Source organism: Triticum urartu, chromosome 5 (assembly GCF_003073215.2).
Source record: "Triticum urartu cultivar G1812 chromosome 5, Tu2.1, whole genome shotgun sequence".
Taxonomy (NCBI): Eukaryota; Viridiplantae; Streptophyta; class Magnoliopsida; order Poales; family Poaceae; genus Triticum; species Triticum urartu.
Genome location: NC_053026.1, coordinates 299,426,883 through 299,438,354, shown reverse-complemented (window position 1 = coordinate 299,438,354; position 11,472 = coordinate 299,426,883).

Genomic DNA, 11,472 nt, shown 5'->3' with positions numbered 1-11,472 from the left:
TCTAATCGATCTATTCAAGAGTCCGTAGTAAAATAACACAAAGCTATTCTTTTCGTTCAATCTATCCTAGAGTTCGTACTAGAATAACACCTTAGGACACAAATCAACCAAAACCCTAATGTCACCTAGATACTCCAATGTCACCTCAAGTATCTGTGGGTATGATTATATGATATGCATCACACAATCTCAGATTCATCTATTCAACCAACACAAATAACTTCAAAGAGTGTCCCAAAGTTTCTACCGGAGAGTCAAGACGAAAACGTGTGCCAACCCCTATGCATAAGTTCACGAGGTCACGGAACTCGCAATTTGATCACCAAAACATACATCAAGTGGATCACGTGATATCCCATTGTCACCATAGATAAGCACATGCAAGACATACATCAAGTGTTCTCAAATCCTTAAAGACTCAATCCGATAAGATAACTTCAAAGGGAAAACTCAATCCATTACAAGAGAGTAGAGGGGGAGAAACATCATAAGATCCAACTATAATAGCAAAGCTCGCGATACATCAAGATCATGCCGAATCAAGAACACGAGAGAGAGAGAGAGATCAAACACATAGCTACTAGTACATACCCTTAGCCCCGAGGGTGAACTACTCCCTCCTCGTCATGGACAGCGCCGGAATGATGAAGATGGCCACCGGAGAGGGATTCCCCCCTCCGGCAGGGTGCCGAAACGGGTCTAGATTGGTTTTCGGTGGCTACAGAGGCATGCGGTGGCGGAACTCCCGATCTAGGTTATGTTCTGGAAGTTTGGGTATATATAAGAGGTTATGGCGTCGGGAACAAGTCAGGGGGGTCTCCGAGGCGGCCACGAGGTATGGGGTGCGCCAGGGGGATAGGGCGTGCCCCCACCCTCGTGGGTGCCTCGGGAACCTTCTGGCCCATCTCCGATACTCCGTGGGCTTCTTCTGGTCCAAAAATAATCTCTGTGAAATTTCAGGTCAATTGGACTCCGTTTGGTTTTCCTTTTCTACGATACTCAAAAACAAGGAAAAAACAGAAACTGGGACTGGGACTGGGCTCTAGGTTAATAGGTTAGTCCCAAAAATCATATAAAATAGCATATAAATGCATATAAAACATCCAAGGTTGATAATATAATAGCATGGAACAATTAAAAATTATAGATATGTTGGAGACGTATCACCTACCTCTTCCTCGGCCCTTCCAGCCCCGAGCTCTAGCGCCCAAGTCCCGATTTCTTTCATTTTTACCAAGCCCTCTAGTCATGTCCGAATCTGTAACATCCCAAATTTTCAATTTGGAATGTTATACATTAGATCATCAATGCATATCATATTTTATTTTGCTTTTGGTTTGATCCTAGAAATTTCTACGCAACTGAAGGACCCACGGAGAGAGTTGGGGAATTCATTATTTCATATTTGAGTTTTCTCAAATTTTGAGAATAGGATCATTTGATTTTAATTATTTCACCATCAATTATTTCTATTACAAAAATATGAGAGAGGGAATAAAATGACTTTCCCAAAATAAAGAAATATTGAGGATTTAATAATCAAATCAAATAAGATTTTATTTCGTAGTTTTTCATTATTTTATTTGAATTTAGGAAAAATGTGCATTTTTCAAAATTGCATTTAGGCCCCAAATAAATGTTCGCCTTGTGCGGCTTGATTTTAGAAGCCCGGGAAAATTTATTTCGGGATTTTTGGAGTCCTTTAGTATTTCTTTTTATTTTTCTTCCACGCGTAATTATTTAAAAAAATCGCACCGACCTACGGGCCATGTCCGACCGGGACTCCGGCCCGCATAGGCTTTATAAGCCGGGGGGAAGCCCAGCCGAAGCCAGCCAGCCCAGCCCCGCCGCCGAACCCTAGCGCCGCCGCCCGCGCCCGACCCCGCCCCCGCCGCCGACGCCGCCGACCCCGCCGCCGCACGCCACCGCCGCCGCCTGCCTTCGCCGGAGCCGCCACGCCGCCGCCTCGCCGACCCATCGCTCGAGGTTCGCCTCGTAATCCACGCCGCCGGGTTTTAAAAAAACGATCGGTTTTTCGTCGGTTTTTTTTAGTTTTCGTTTTTTAGATCGTTTTTTTTCGGTTTAGGTTAATTAGCGAGCGTTCGTCCGTTCGTTCGTTCTAGCGAATGTTCATCGTTTTTCTTTTTCTCGGATTAAATCCGTGATTTTTCTGATCGCGATTTCTGATCCGATTTTCGTTTTAGTATAACTTTTCGCTCGTTTATCGGAATTAGGCGATTCAAGCGCCTGGAGTTTCGTCTCGAAACCCTCTATCCGTTTAACCAACTTAAACAAGTTTTTCCTACTATAAAATTTGACTTAGATCTAGATTAGTAGAACTAAGTTGTTTTCTTTCGCCGTTTGATTTTCGTTGCTTCGTTCGATTTGATTCTTTTTGCAAACCAGAGTTCTTAAGTTGAACTTTCTGGTTAGATCTCTTATTTGACTGTTACCTATGCATTAGATGAGTGCTTATTGTATGCTTGTTTGTTTGTCTGTGATAGAATACCCGGAGTGCGCCGCCTGTTACTTCGAATCGCTAGGTTTCGCGGATCATTAGCAAGGCAAGTAACACTTTGATCATACCTTTTCTACTACCCAGTTTTATTGCATTAGATCAATCCTCAGACATTGCATGATTAGGATCTAATTAAATTGTGGGATGGGAAGTAGTTGAGGTAGTACCTATTCCCTGTTATATTATCAAACCTTTGGGAGTTACTTCTATGTTTGCCTATTATGTCATGCTATGCTAGTAGACGTGGATTGGGTGAGTGATATCCATGACAGATGTGAGTTTGTTAATTAATGGTTTATCTAAGGTGGCAACTTAAACACACATCTGGGTGGATTGAGGTACCTGAGTATTCTAGGATTGCCTTTTTTCATGGACCGCCACCCAGGCCCAAAGGGATCATGAGATTTTTCATACTAGAAACTTTCGTGTGCAGCCATAAGCCATTATGGGCTCTGGCATAGTTGATTATGTCGTGCGAACTCTTACAGGGTAGACTAGCAGATGTAGGGGAAAGTAGGTGTAACGGTCTATCCATCGTAAGGTGCTAGCGCTTCTGAAAGACTATGTCTCGGTCATCCGTCTTCTCAAACATCATGTAGTGCGAGAAACCAAACGGAGGCGATCGAGTCTTGTAGGGAAAAGTGCGCAAACCTCTGCAAAGTGTATTAAACTAATCATGGTTAGCCGTGTCCCCGGTTATGGACATCTTGAGTATCTAGTACTTGGATTATCATGTGAATCTCAACATGTTACTCTAAATTAATTTTGTTGGGTTTTGTTAATGATGATGTTTAATTGGGATTGAGGATGTTGTCAACCATTCTCAATGTTTAACAACTACCAAGATAGTTAAATAAATTTTATTCCTTTGTAGTAGGGAAAAATTGGCTTTACGCAAAACTGTAACCATAGAACTTTCCACCAGCCAAATATGCATATAGTATAGCTGTTTCATTCCATTACTCTCTATGTGTTACATTGCCAGCATATTCCATGTGCTGACCCGTTTTGGGCTGCAACGTTAATGTTGCAGATTTTTCAGACGACGATTAAGGAGTTTTTAGGTCGTGGTTCTATACTCAGTGATGCCGTTGGAGTTGATGGACTCACTTATCTTCCAAGCCTTCCATTGTTATCGTTATTAGATGGCCTTAAGCCATGCTTATTGTAATTAGTTCTCTATTGAGACACTCGATGTAATAAGTGTGTGATTGCTACTCTGTTATAAATCCTCTGAGTACTGTGTGGTGTCAGCATTACTGATCCAGGGATGACACCGGAGCACAAAGATCAGACTGTTTGAGGTCTGGTCGCTACAGAGATGGTATCAGAGCACACGCTGACTGTAGGACACGACCACTAAGTTAAAGACCTAGATCACTATTCACTCTCTTCTCTTCTGACCTCTCATCTTTTCTACTCTTTAGGATGGCGGATGCAAGGAACAAGTTCACGCAACTGGATGACGATACACCTTTTGGACGTCACTTGAAGGAAGTCACTAGATACCTGAACATAGGAGTACCAAGCTTCACCGGAACCTACAACGCCACTTTACCCGAAGAAGAGCGCTGGATGATTCAAGTTCTAGGAAGGACGTTCATGCCAGTCACTGAGCCCATAGAGTTTTCTTTTGATGCACCAACTTGGAGTCTAGGAAAGAGCATGGCAGCTCACATCGCCATGGGACGCATTGTAGAAGTTTACCGCAATGATCTCAAGGATACTATCTACCAGATTTGTGGGCGTCGAGATGAGCACTGGGAGATGATCAGCACCAGAAAGGACAGATCAGTTGCAGCTTTTATCCAGGAATTAAACCAGCACATTCAACGATAGGAGAACCAGATGTGCGCCGACATGATAGACCTGAAGAAGGCAAGGACAAGGATCAAGGAACTGGAGGAAGAACTCAAAGCTACACGCGAAGATTATGAAGAGGAAATTGAAGTACTAGTGGATAAGAATGCCGACCTAACAATGAAGTTAGCAATATTTATGGGAGGCCCTACACCAGTAGATGAAGACGAAGAACCCAAGGAGATTCGCCCGGAAGACTACATCATCATCGATGACACCGACTCGGACCCAGATGATAGCGATGATGACTATGTTGATGAAGCCGGAGCAGATATCATGGAGTCTGCAACCGAAGAATATTTTTAGTAGACCACCTCATCAGTAGTAGTAGTCCACCATGTAAATATAGTAGTCCGAGCACTTTTGCGATAGTTAGATCGATTGTATGCCCTTGTTTGGTTGAATGAAGTGAATTGTTTGTTTTTGCCTCATGTGCATATGGGTAGTGTTTTCTCTTTAGACCCCCTCTATTCTTACATCTCATCTTTTCTAAACCCTCAGATGCCTCCGAGACGTGACCCCGGATTTACCTTTCCACCGGAGCTCACCCAGTTGATCCAGCAGGAGAACACCTTGATGCAGTTGCTAGTCCAGAATCAGAATCAAGGGAACAACAACAACAACCCACCACCACCACCACCTATTGATCACTTAGCCCATTTTCTTAGGCTGAATCCGCCGATGTTTTACAGTAGCACCGAGCCAATAGTAGCAAATGATTGGCTCCGCAAGATAGCTAGAGAGTTGACCACAGCAGGATGCACAGATGCGGAGAAGGTGAAGTTTGCCGCACATCAGCTTGAAGGACCCACAACATCATGGTGGGAGAATTTCACAGCCACTTTCCCTGTCGACACTGTCACATGGGACCAGTTTCAGCAGGCCTTTCGTACTGCCCATGTTTTAGCAGGAGCTATGGCCATGAAGAAGCGTGAGTTTCGCAACTTGCGCCAAGGAGGACGGACAGTTGGCCAGTATGTGGAGGACTTTAGTAAATTAGCACGTTATGCCTCAGATGACGTTGCTACGGATGCAGCCAAGCAGGAGAAGTTTCTGGAAGGACTGAATGATGAGTTGAGCATGCAGTTGATGGCAGCAACCTTCAACAACTACCAGGAGTTGGTAGACCGTGCTCTTATGATTGAAGGCAAGCAGCAGCAAATTGAGAACCGCAAGAGGAAGTATGGACAAGGAAAGTACAATTCAGGAGCTCAGCAGAAGCCACGTTTTACCCCTAGATCGAGAGGACATTTTCAGCATACCCATGGAGGAGGTAGCTCGCACAATCACAATGGCACCAAGAATGGTAATGGGAATGGAGGAAGCAATGGCCAGAATCGCACCAACCCATCAACCCCAGCCAAGAAGGACCTGAGCCAAGTCACTTGCTTTAAGTGTCAGAAGACCAGACATTATGCCAATGAATGTCCTGAAGGCCAGAATGGCAATGGAAGTTCAGGGAAGAAGCCGAACCCTTTCAACAGGGGACAGGTGAACCACGTTAACGTGGAGGAGGTTGAAGAGCAGCCGGATGCCGTAATCGGTAAATTTTTGGTTAAGTCATTTACTGCACTCGTTCTTTTTTATACTGGTGCATCGCATTCATACATATCAAGGGGATTTGTGAATAAGTATAACTTGCCCACTAAGGTTCTTAGAACGCCTATGCTAGTAAGCTCACTAGGAGCGGAGTATATGGCCAGTCAAGGATGTTTTCAAGTGCCATTGAGTATAGGTAGGCATGTTTTTCCCTCGGATTTAATCATTTTGGAATCACAAGGATTGGATGTAATTCTGGGTATGGATTGGCTGTCGATGTATGGGGGAAACATCGATTGCGCCAGTAAGACAATTTTGCTTACTACCCCAGAAGGGAGAAGGATCAAGTATGTACCCCGGCATGTGCCAAAAGGAACTCAAGTAAATTGTTTAACAGGAGTTGTGCAGGAGGAAGTACCAATGGTAAGGGATTTCCCTGAAGTATTTCCAGAGGAGTTACTAGGCATGCCACCGGATAGAGATATTGAGTTTTTGATTGAGCTATTGCCAGGCACAGGGCCAATATCAAAGAGACCATACAGGATGCCTGCAAAGGATTTGGTGGAAATTAAGAAGCAGATTAAAGAGTTACTGGATAAGGGATATATTCGCCCAAGTTCTTCGCCTTGGGGATCGCCAGTACTTCTAGTAGAGAAGAAGGATGGATCGTTAAGGATGGTTGTTGATTATCGAGGATTGAATGAAGTAACGATCAAGAACAAGTACCCACTACCAATGATCGATGATCTGTTTGATCGATTGCAAGGAGCTAAGGTATTTTCCAAGATCGATCTGCAATCAGGATACCACCAGTTGAAGATTCGAGAACAGGATATTCCTAAGACAGCTTTTACCACCAGGTATGGGCTGTACGAGTATACCGTTATGTCATTTGGTCTGACTAACGCACCTGCATACTTTATGAACATGATGAACAAAGTGTTTATGGAGTTCTTGGATAAGTTCATCGTGGTGTTCATTGATGATATCCTGGTTTACTCGAAGAATGAAGAGGAGCATAAGGAACATTTGCGATTGGTACTTGAGAAGCTCAGAGAACATCAGTTGTATGCCAAGTTCAGCAAATGTGAGTTTTGGTTGAAGGAAGTAGGATTCCTTGGACACGTTATATCCGGAGAAGGAATAGCAGTTGATCCCACTAAAGTTGATACCGTGACCAAGTGGGAAGCACCAACCACGGTTGGAGAGATACGGAGTTTTCTTGGACTCGCAGGATACTACCGGAGATTCATTGAGAATTTCTCCAAGATTGCAAAGCCTATGACGGAGTTATTAAAGAAGGGTACCAAGTTCAAATGGACTGAGGAATGTGAGGCTAGTTTCCAGGAGTTGAAGAAACACTTGGTTACTTCACCAATGTTGATTTTGCCAGATCAGACCAAGGACTATGAGGTGTATTGCGACGCTTCACACCGAGGACTTGGAGCAGTGCTTATGCAGGAAGGGAGAGTTGTTTCATATGCCTCAAGACAACTGAAACCTCATGAGTTGAATTATGCTACGCATGATTTGGAATTAGCAGCCGTAGTGCATGCATTGAAAACATGGAGACATTTCCTCATTGGAAACCATTGTGAGGTGTACACGGATCATAAGAGTTTGAAATACATTTTCACACAGAAGGAGTTAAACCTCAGACAAAGGAGATGGTTGGAGCTCATCAAGGATTATGATATGAGATTGCATTACCATCCCGAAAAGGCTAATGTAGTAGCTGACGCATTAAGCCATACGAGTCATGTCAATACATTAATGACGGGAGAAATACCAAGGGAGTTAGCCGAAAATCTTCGAGAGTTATGTTTGGAAATAGTTCCGAGAGGCTATATAGCAGCATTGGAAATTCAGTCAACTTTGATGGATAGAATCAGAGAAGCTCAGAAGACTGACAAGGAGATTGCCTCTATAAAGGAGAAAATAAGCGAAGGAAAGGCTAAAGGATTTCGTGAGGATGAGCACGACACCATATGGTTTGAAGACCGTGTTTATGTGCCCAATGACCCGGAGATTAGGAAGCTAATTCTGCAAGAGGCACACGATTCACCATATTCGATTCACCCAGGAAATACCAACATGTATTTGGATTTGAAGGATATTTTCTGGTGGACTGGAATGAAGAAAGATATTGCGGAGTATGAAGCAGTTTGTGATGTGTGTCAGAGAGTAAAGGCAGAGCATCAGAAGCCAGCAGGATTGTTACAACCATTGCCGATACCCGAATGGAAGTGGGATAAGTTAGGCAAGGATTTTATCACGGGATTACCCAGGACTCGTTCAGGCTATGACTCGATTTGGGTTGTAGTCGATCGGTTGACGAAGGTAGCTCATTTCATCCCGGTAAAGACCACGTACACCAGCGCTAAGTTGGCAAAGATATACATGACCAGGATCGTATGTATGCATGGAGTTCCAAGGAGTATCATATCAGATAGAGGAACCCAATTTACCTCAAAGTTCTGAAAGCAGTTGCATGAAACTTTGGGTACTAGGCTAGAATTCAGTACAGCTTTTCATCCACAGACAGATGGACAGACCGAGAGAGTCAATCAGATTTTGGAGGACATGCTAAGAGCTTGTGCGCTAGATTATGGATCTAGTTGGGACGACAATTTGCCATCTGCAGAGTTCTCTTACAACAACAGTTACCAAACCAGTTTAAAGATGGCCCCTTTCGAAGCTTTGTACGGAAGGAGGTGCAGGACACCGTTGTCGTGGGACGAAGTTGGAGACCGCCAGTTGTTTGGGCCTGATTTGATTAAAGAGTCTGAACAGAAGGTGAAATTGATTCACGATAGGCTCAAGGTAGCTCAGTCCAGACAGAAGAGTTATGCAGATTCTAAACGCAAGGAGACTGTTTACGAAGTTGGAGATAGAGCTTATCTTCGAGTATCCCCACTTCGGGGAACAAAGCGTTTTGGGGTTAAAGGAAAGTTAGCGCCACGATTTGTAGGACCATATCGAGTTTTGGAGCGTATGGGAGAAGTGGCCTACAAGTTGGAATTGCCCGAAGGATTGCCAGGAGTTCATAATGTGTTCCACGTTTCTCAGTTGAAGAAGTGCCACGCGGAGAAGGCTGACATACCCTTGAGAGACACAGTGCCATTGGAAACAATTCAGTTGGATAACGATTTGACCTATGCAGAGAAACCAATTAAGATTCTCGAGTTTGCCAGCCGAGTCACTCACAGCAAGGTTATCAAGTTTTGCAAGGTTCAGTGGAGCCACCACACGAAGGATGAAGCCACCTGGGAACGAGAGGAAGATTTGCTCAATGACCACCCTCACCTATTTTCTAGCCAACCCGAATCTCGAGGGCGAGATTCATTTTAAGGGGGGGTAGGTTTGTAACATCCCAAATTTTCAATTTGGAATGTTATACATTAGATCATCAATGCATATCATATTTTATTTTGCTTTTGGTTTGATCCTAGAAATTTCTACGCAACTCAAGGACCCACGGAGAGAGTTGGGGAATTCATTATTTCATATTTGAGTTTTCTCAAATTTTGAGAATAGGATCATTTGATTTTAATTATTTTACCATCAATTATTTCTATTACAAAAATATCAGAGAGGGAATAAAATGACTTTCCCAAAATAAAGAAATATTGAGGATTTAATAATCAAATCAAATAAGATTTTATTTCGGAGTTTTTCGTTATTTTATTTGAATTTAGGAAAAATGTGCGTTTTTCAAAATTGCATTTAGGCCCCAAATAAATGTTCACCTTGTGCGGCTTGATTTTAGAAGCCCGGGAAAATTTATTTCGGGATTTTGGGAGTCCGTTTAGTATTTCTTTTTATTTTTCTTCCGCGCGTAATTATTTAAAAAAATCGCACCAACCTACGGGCCGTGTCCAACCGGGACTCCGGCCCGCATAGGCTTTATAAGCCGGGGGGAAGCCCAGCCGAAGCCAGCCAGCCCAGCTCCGCCGCCGAACCCTAGCGCCGCCGCCCGCGCCCGACCCCGCTGCCGCCGCCGCCGCCGCACGCCGCCGCCGCCTGCCGTCGCCGGAGCCGCCGCCTCGCCGACCCGCCGCCCGAGGTCCGCCTCGTAATCCGCGCCGCAGGGTTTTAAAAAAAACGATCGGTTTTTCGTCGGTTTTTTTTAGTTTTTGTTTTTTTAGATCGGTTTTTTCGGTTTAGGTTAATTAGCGAGCGTTCGTCCGTTCGTTCGTTCTAGCGAACGTTCATCGTTTTTCTTTTTCTCGGATTAAATCCGCGATTTTTCTGATCGCGATTTCTGATCCGATTTTCGTTTTAGTATAACTTTTCGCTCGTTTATTGGAATCAGGCGATTCAAGCGCCTGGAGTTTCGTCTCAAAACCCTCTATCCGTTTAACCAACTTAAACAAGTTTTTGCTACTGTAAAATTTGACTTAGATCTAGATTAGTAGAACGGAGTTGTTTTCTTTCGCCGTTTGATTTTCGTTGCTTCGTTCGATTTGATTCTTTTTGCAAACCGGAGTTCTTAAGTTGAACTTTCTGGTTAGATCTCTTATTTGACTGTTACATATGCATTAGATGAGTGCTTATTGTATGCTTGTTTGTTTGTCTGCGATAGAATACCCGGAGTGCGCCGCCCGTTACTTCGAATCGCTAGGTTTCGTGGATCATCAGCAAGGCAAGTAACACTTTGATCATACCTTTTCTACTACCCAGTTTTATTGCATTAGATCAATCCTCAAACATTGCATGATTAGGATCTAATTAAATTGTGGGATGGGAAGTAGTTGAGGTAGTACCTATTCCCTGTTATATTATCAAACCTTTGGGAGTTACTTCTACGTTTGCCTATTATGCCATGCTATGCTAGTAGACGTGGATTGGGTGAGTGATATCCATGACAGATGTGAGTTTGTTAATTAATGGTTTATCTAAGGTGGCAACTTAAAACACACATCTGGGTGGATTGAGGTACCTGGGTATTCCAGGATTGCCTGTTTTTTTATGGACCGCCACCCAGGCCCAAAGGGATCATGAGATTTTTCATACTAGAAACTTCCGTGTGCAGCCACAGGCCATTATGGGCTCTGGCATAGTTGATTATGTCATGCGAACTCTTACAGGGTAGACTAGCAGATGTAGGGGAAAGTAGGTGTAACGGTCTATCCATCGTAAGGTGCTAGCACTTCTGAAAGACTATGTCTCGGTCATCCGTCTTCTCAAACACCATGTAGTGCGAGAAACCAAACGGAGGCGATCGAGTCTTGTGGAGAAAAGTGCGCAAACCTCTGCAGAGTGTATTAAACTAATCATGGTTAGCCGTGTCCCCGGTTATGGACATCTTGAGTATCTAGTACTTGGATTATCATGTGAATCTCAACATGTTACTCTAAATTAATTTTGTTGGGTTTTGTAAATGATGATGTTTAATTGGGATTGAGGATGCTGTCAACCATTCTCAATGTTTAACAACTACCATGATAGTTAAATAAATTTTATTCCTTTGTAGTAGGGAAAAATTGGCTTTACGAAAAACTGTAACCATAGAGCTTTCCACCAGCCAAATATGCATATAGTATAGCTGTTTC